Consider the following 6,113-nt stretch of genomic DNA (forward strand, 5'->3'; position numbering starts at 1 on the left):
GAAGATACATCCCATACCTTCATGTGGTTTTACTAGCCGAATTGGGGTATGTATACATGTATGCCATCATTTTGCATTTTAATATGTATATGTTTGTTGACTTGGCATGTTTTTACCATTGAAATGTAATACACTGAATTGTCTGAAATGGAAGCCTCTGGAATATCTTTACTTTGCTTTATTCAGAGAAATAGCATAGTAACAAGATATACGGAGAAAGAGAGGTAACTCTTGATCGCTTTGTTTTTGTTTGAATACAAAATTATGTTTTGACGGAATCTTTATACAGCTGTGTATTACATGCATTGAGATTATTATAGAATTACAGTCATATGGTTAATAACTAATAACTTAAAATTCAATAGAATTGGACCCATTTAATATGTTAGCAACTTTGCTGTAATTTTGAGTCCTAACTTTTATACAGAACAATTAAATACAGGTAAGTACATGGCATGTGCACTTTATTGATATTTTAATACACGAAAACTAACGTATATTACATTTGTATTATTTAAACTTCCGTTTCATGTCAGAAAAAAAATGCAGCACAATGCAACATAAAGAAAATACTTATCTTTTTTTCGTTTCGTGTACCTTTTTTTCATATGTTCAATTTATATGGTTATCTTAGTCTAATTATCGTCTCATTAACGTTCAATACAAAAATTGTTTGACTAACGTTCGAATTTTAGCCGAAATATGATCAAAAGCGCCAATACAATACAAAGTACAAAAGTGTCCCAATAAGGTCAAAATGACGTATTGGACAAGTTTGTCAATACAGGTACGCCTCAGTCCAGTATGACTAGCCTTAGACCAATAACTAAGCCAATATGGAAAACCTTACGCAATAATGCTATAGTACATGTACATTTTAACATACATATGTGTATGTGTGTCCCCCTTCAAATCTCGAATTCATTACACACTCATTTGTTTTTTGCGAATGATAATCATTGTGCTATAAATAATAAGCTGTTTTCCAGTATTTGAAGGAAGTTGACTTTTTTTATACTGGGATCTAAATATTATAAACATGTTCATGTAGTTTTCCTTTAAATGCCTTTTGAAATTTGGTAAATATGTGTTGATATGAATTTTCCGATCTTTAAGTAGCATAGAAAAGTGTATTATTATGTTAAGTGACTGTGGAATATAGCGTATATAAAACATATCTCTACTTTTTCAGGCAAACATCACTCCATCAATAAAAAAGGTACATGTAGATAGATACTCTCTGGCTGTTAACGTGACCTTTGAATACCTATACGACCCATTTGATTGTGGGGAAGAAAAGGTTTCCATTTTACGTAACTTCGGAAACGAGTCCAAGACCTTTACAGAAACAACGCAGCGAAAGTGTACAGGTGTGTTACATTAAATAAGACCCTGTCACGAGTATTGGCGGACCATCTTAATTTATCAGTCTGTCCGTCTATTTGTTCTGTAAACAATCACGATCAGGCTTTACATACACTTTTGTATTTTTGTTTTTTGGTAAAGCCTTCTGTTATTTGGCATGAGAGTAAATCAGCTCAACACAATATGTAATGTACGATGGTTGATGACTTTTAAACTTGCACTTCGACCTCAAAGATTCGTGTCCCTGCATCAATTTTTTGTGTCTTTTGTTGTAGACCTTTGGCATTGGTCATAGAGGTAAATCGGCGCAAGACAAATGTGGTGCACCATAACTGGTGACCTCGATGTCTACTCCAAAATAATTGTAACATGTCACAACGGTTTTTTTTTTACGAAACGGCATCCGATAGCCCTAGCCATTTTTTACATGACGCATATCCCCTGTTTGCACTGTACAGTAGGTAACACACCTCCGATTATCATATCAAGGCTGACGAGCTGAGTCTTGTGAGTCATGTTATTTGTATATTTAAGAAAAAATCAGGGAAACTTCATTTTATCATTGTTTCAGGACGCGCTGACCATTTATACCTTTTTCAGCAGTTGCGAGTTGGAGTTTCCGTGATTTATTTCCATTCAAATAGGACAATTACAATACCCTTTTTACATTTTTGTGACCAATTACGGTAACCTTAGACCCTCCATATTTGTCTTTATTTGGGTGTACATTTTACGCAGTCAGTTGATATCGTCGGTAGTGAAACTTTGATTTGTATTTTTTATAATGAAGGAAAAAGCGAATTAAGTAGAACGGTGTTAGATATTACAAAAGATGTATGCATTGTAATGTTACTGTATTCACACGTGGACAGGTATATTGTTTCATTCTTTGACGGTTGTTATTGTTTGTTTTCATACATGATCGCGCATGTGGCACTTGGCGAGTGCTACCGTGTACGTGTGTAAGTGATTTTTACGGAATATAGTATATTTTTTTCTAAAACATAACGTTTAATATTTTTATTAAATATGAATTTGATGTTCATTCATGCTACTGTAATGAATGAAAACAGCTGATACACATACGTGTGTTAGTTTACATGATGAAGGTGAGCAGTAATTTTCACACACACTATCCATGCCAAATAAGACGGGTACTGGTAATATAGCAATCGAAGATCAACCGCAGTTGTGGTCTCAAGATCTTTTAAAGACATCATATATAGTTTTGAATAAATAATTACTTAATCATGTTGAAACTTATCAGAACATTAATTTTGCGGGTGGGTACATGTATTGGAAGTAGAATTTATATTACAACTTGCTGTATGTGTCAGGCAGGTCCTGATATGTATACATGTATACTTGATATAATTCAATACATACATTTACCTCAGCTTTTCATCGCACAAAATTAATGCTTTAAGTACAATTCTGTGTTCTAATCAAGCAATGGATGGTACATCACTTTTTTCAAATTTTTATCGCTTTTGCATCAAATATATTCAGTACCTTTAAAAAAAAACAACTGAAAAAATATTTCAATTTTTCCTGTGGCACCTATACGAATAATATAACAAAAAATGTGAAATACACGGTGCGTAGGCGCCACAATTGTTTTTGGCGTAGGTTTGATTATATATACACTATTGCTAATTTTCATTCGTTATAGAAAACAAAACAGTTTCGTTTATGATTTATCATTTTGTTGTTGCATTTTTTTTTATCGGAGATGTTTGCCAACAGTATTCGCCATGCATGAATAATGGTACCTGCCATTTACCGGAAATGAATAAGATCAGCTGTAACTGTACAGATGATTATCATGGAGATAGATGTGAATTGAGAAAAGATACCACCAATGATACTGATACTACAGACGGTAAGCTTTAGCCCTGACCTGTTTAGTAAGTATTTAACAGTCCGTTGGTAACAAATGGTAGGCTTGATATCACACATATGCAGTAGTGATTGAATTATTTAAGTATTTACATAAAGAATATATATGTATCACGTTGAATATATTAAAGTCTGGTCCTAAAGCGGGCTGACAAAATGGTTAAAATCTGGCAGCTAGTCAGAATTTTGAACACCGCGATCGAACAAATGTTAAAAGCGCTTACTTTACTCAAGCATTAAAAAAAACCATAAAAGCGCATTCAACATTCACAATTTCGAGGTAGAGACTAGGGTCACCGAGGTAAGTTAAGCCTTTTTATCGTTTTGTACTAGTAATTAAAAAAAAATCATTTTACAAATATCCAATGTACATGTGTGTTTATATATAACACCCCCTATCATTAGAGTGGGACTATACTGTAATCACTTTGTCTCTCCGCTTTTATGTAGAAAATATTTTGCATTTACGTAGCTTCTATGGGAGGAATGCTTAAATGATGACCTGCACGCCGGTCGTGTCCCTCATTTTAAATGTTTGTTTCTCATCTACATCGTGTTTTCAGATCGATTAATGCATTTTTAGGTAGGGCATAATGAAAATTTTTATATCAGATTACTTAGATTCTATTGGATGAAATGCAAGCTCAATTATTGGTAAATTGTATATTACTTTTACACGATGACACGATCTGCCCTTTTCAGGTTTATCTCTCATCTATTTCCATTTTACTAAAACAGGATTTTTCGTAACGGATTTCTCAGATTCTATTGGAAAGAGAGAGTAATCAAGGGAACCAAGGTTATAGCGGTAATCAAAATAATGTAATCCAGGGACAAATACCAGACATGGAAAACAGACATACACAACAAAGAACATAAAGTTACTAAAATCATACATACAAAGTAACACAAGTAAATGAGCAACTCGGACTCCACTAAAAACCGGGAGCATTGACCAGGTACACCGGTAGGGTAAGCGTCCTCTGCTTTTCTAGAAACACCCGCCGAGTTACTCATAAAAAGTCAAGTCCGGGGTAGACAAACGAGGGAAGGAATTCTATGACCCGTTGAATAAATCAGTTTTCATGGTGCTGATGGATACACCATAACGATCCACGAGTTCATGATAACGGCCATAAAACTTCTGTAGTGATGACTTCAATCATGTAGTAACATAACTCTGTTTTAGAAGCCTATTTGTTAGAGTTCTAGCGCGATACAAAAAGTCTGCGTAGTTTCGGCAAGCTCTGGCATAACTTATGAGTTGTGATATGAACACTCCATACGCAAGAGCCGAAGGGATGTTGCCACAGATGAAAGGAAAGTTGACAATTCTGAATGAAAAGTCATCACGTTTGTCATAAAGTTTGGTCAATAGTTATCCTTTACCATCGATTTCTAACTGTAGGTCAAGATATGAGGCTGACTTCACAGTGTCTTTGGTATCCTTTATCTCAAGTTCTTTTGGGTAGATGCGATGTATCAAATCCCCGAAATTAGGATTGTTTAAAGATAATACGTCATCTGTATAGCAGAAACTGAGATTGAAGGATCTAGCCAAACGATATTTTTTTCTTTCTGATCAGATCAGCTATAAAGTCAGCCTCATAACAGTGAAGGAATAGGTCAGCAAGTAAAGGTACACAATTTGGTCCCATTGGAATGCCAACCGTTTGTTGAAAAACACGTCCACCACACTTGACAAATATATTGTCAATTAAAAATTCCAGCATTTTGTAAACATCTTCCTCTGTATATTTGGAAGATGATTTGGAATTATTTCTTACAAAGTATGAGGAATCTCTACCAAGAACTATATATTTGTATCTAGGTGTACCATCTTTTTTGGAAAAACAACGATGTATAATGTTTTTAAGTCGGGATTTTAACTGGGTATGGGGAATAGAAGTATACAGTGTTGAAAAATCATAGGTTTTAATGATATTATATTCAGATAATAGTCTTAAACTGATTGTCTCCAAAAGATCTTTCGAATTTTTCAGGATCCACATTGAATTAATACCACTATGGGAGTAACAAGTGTTATGGTAGGACTGTAGACCTTCGTTGACAGTTGTGAATATAGAAGTTAAAAGTTTTGAAAGAGGTTTGGTGGTACATTTTGCCGATCCAGCTATGAAACGTTGTTTGTATGGATTCTTGTGAAGTTTAGGAATCCAGTACATAGACGGTAAATCACAATCATCGTCCTTGGTAGAGAGACCAAAAGAGGATAGCACAGATTTATGGTTTTCTACAATCTCTTATTTGGAGAGAGTGGTAGCAGTGTAGGTCTTATCACTGCTATTATTTTCTACGTCTACCTCTGATAATAAACATTGGATATAAAACGTTTTGCAGACAAAAACAATGTTGTTTTGGGCTTTGTCTGCTGGTACGACAACACATTTGTCATGTATAGTAGACAATGTTTTTGCTACATCGAGGTCTTTGAAAACTGATGTAGCCTTGGCAATTATTGACCTACTTAAAACTTTCATTCGTTTCAAAATTAAAGACCTCACGGCCTTTAACTACTCTGACGGAGAATCAATGTCTTCTTGTTCTCGTTTTATCCATTTTCTTGCATAGTCCTCGACGGCATCCATAAGAACTTTAAAGTTATAATTCCAATTGATGGAGCGTGGTTCATGGTACTTGGGACCTTTAGAAAGGATATTACGCAGAGATTCGTTTTCGATAATGGTTAAATCTCCCGTAACGACGTGACCAGAAGGACCATATTTGAATGGAGAGGTGCAAGAACAGTCATGTGGTTTAGCCTTAAAGTCCTCTTTTATAATTGAAAATTTTGGATGCGATGGGTGAAGTATAGGAATATGAAATAA

Source organism: Perna viridis, chromosome 10 (assembly GCF_037379345.1).
Source record: "Perna viridis isolate PV_CMFRI_1.1 ecotype Kerala chromosome 10, ASM3737934v1, whole genome shotgun sequence".
Lineage (NCBI taxonomy): Eukaryota > Metazoa > Mollusca > Bivalvia > Mytilida > Mytilidae > Perna > Perna viridis.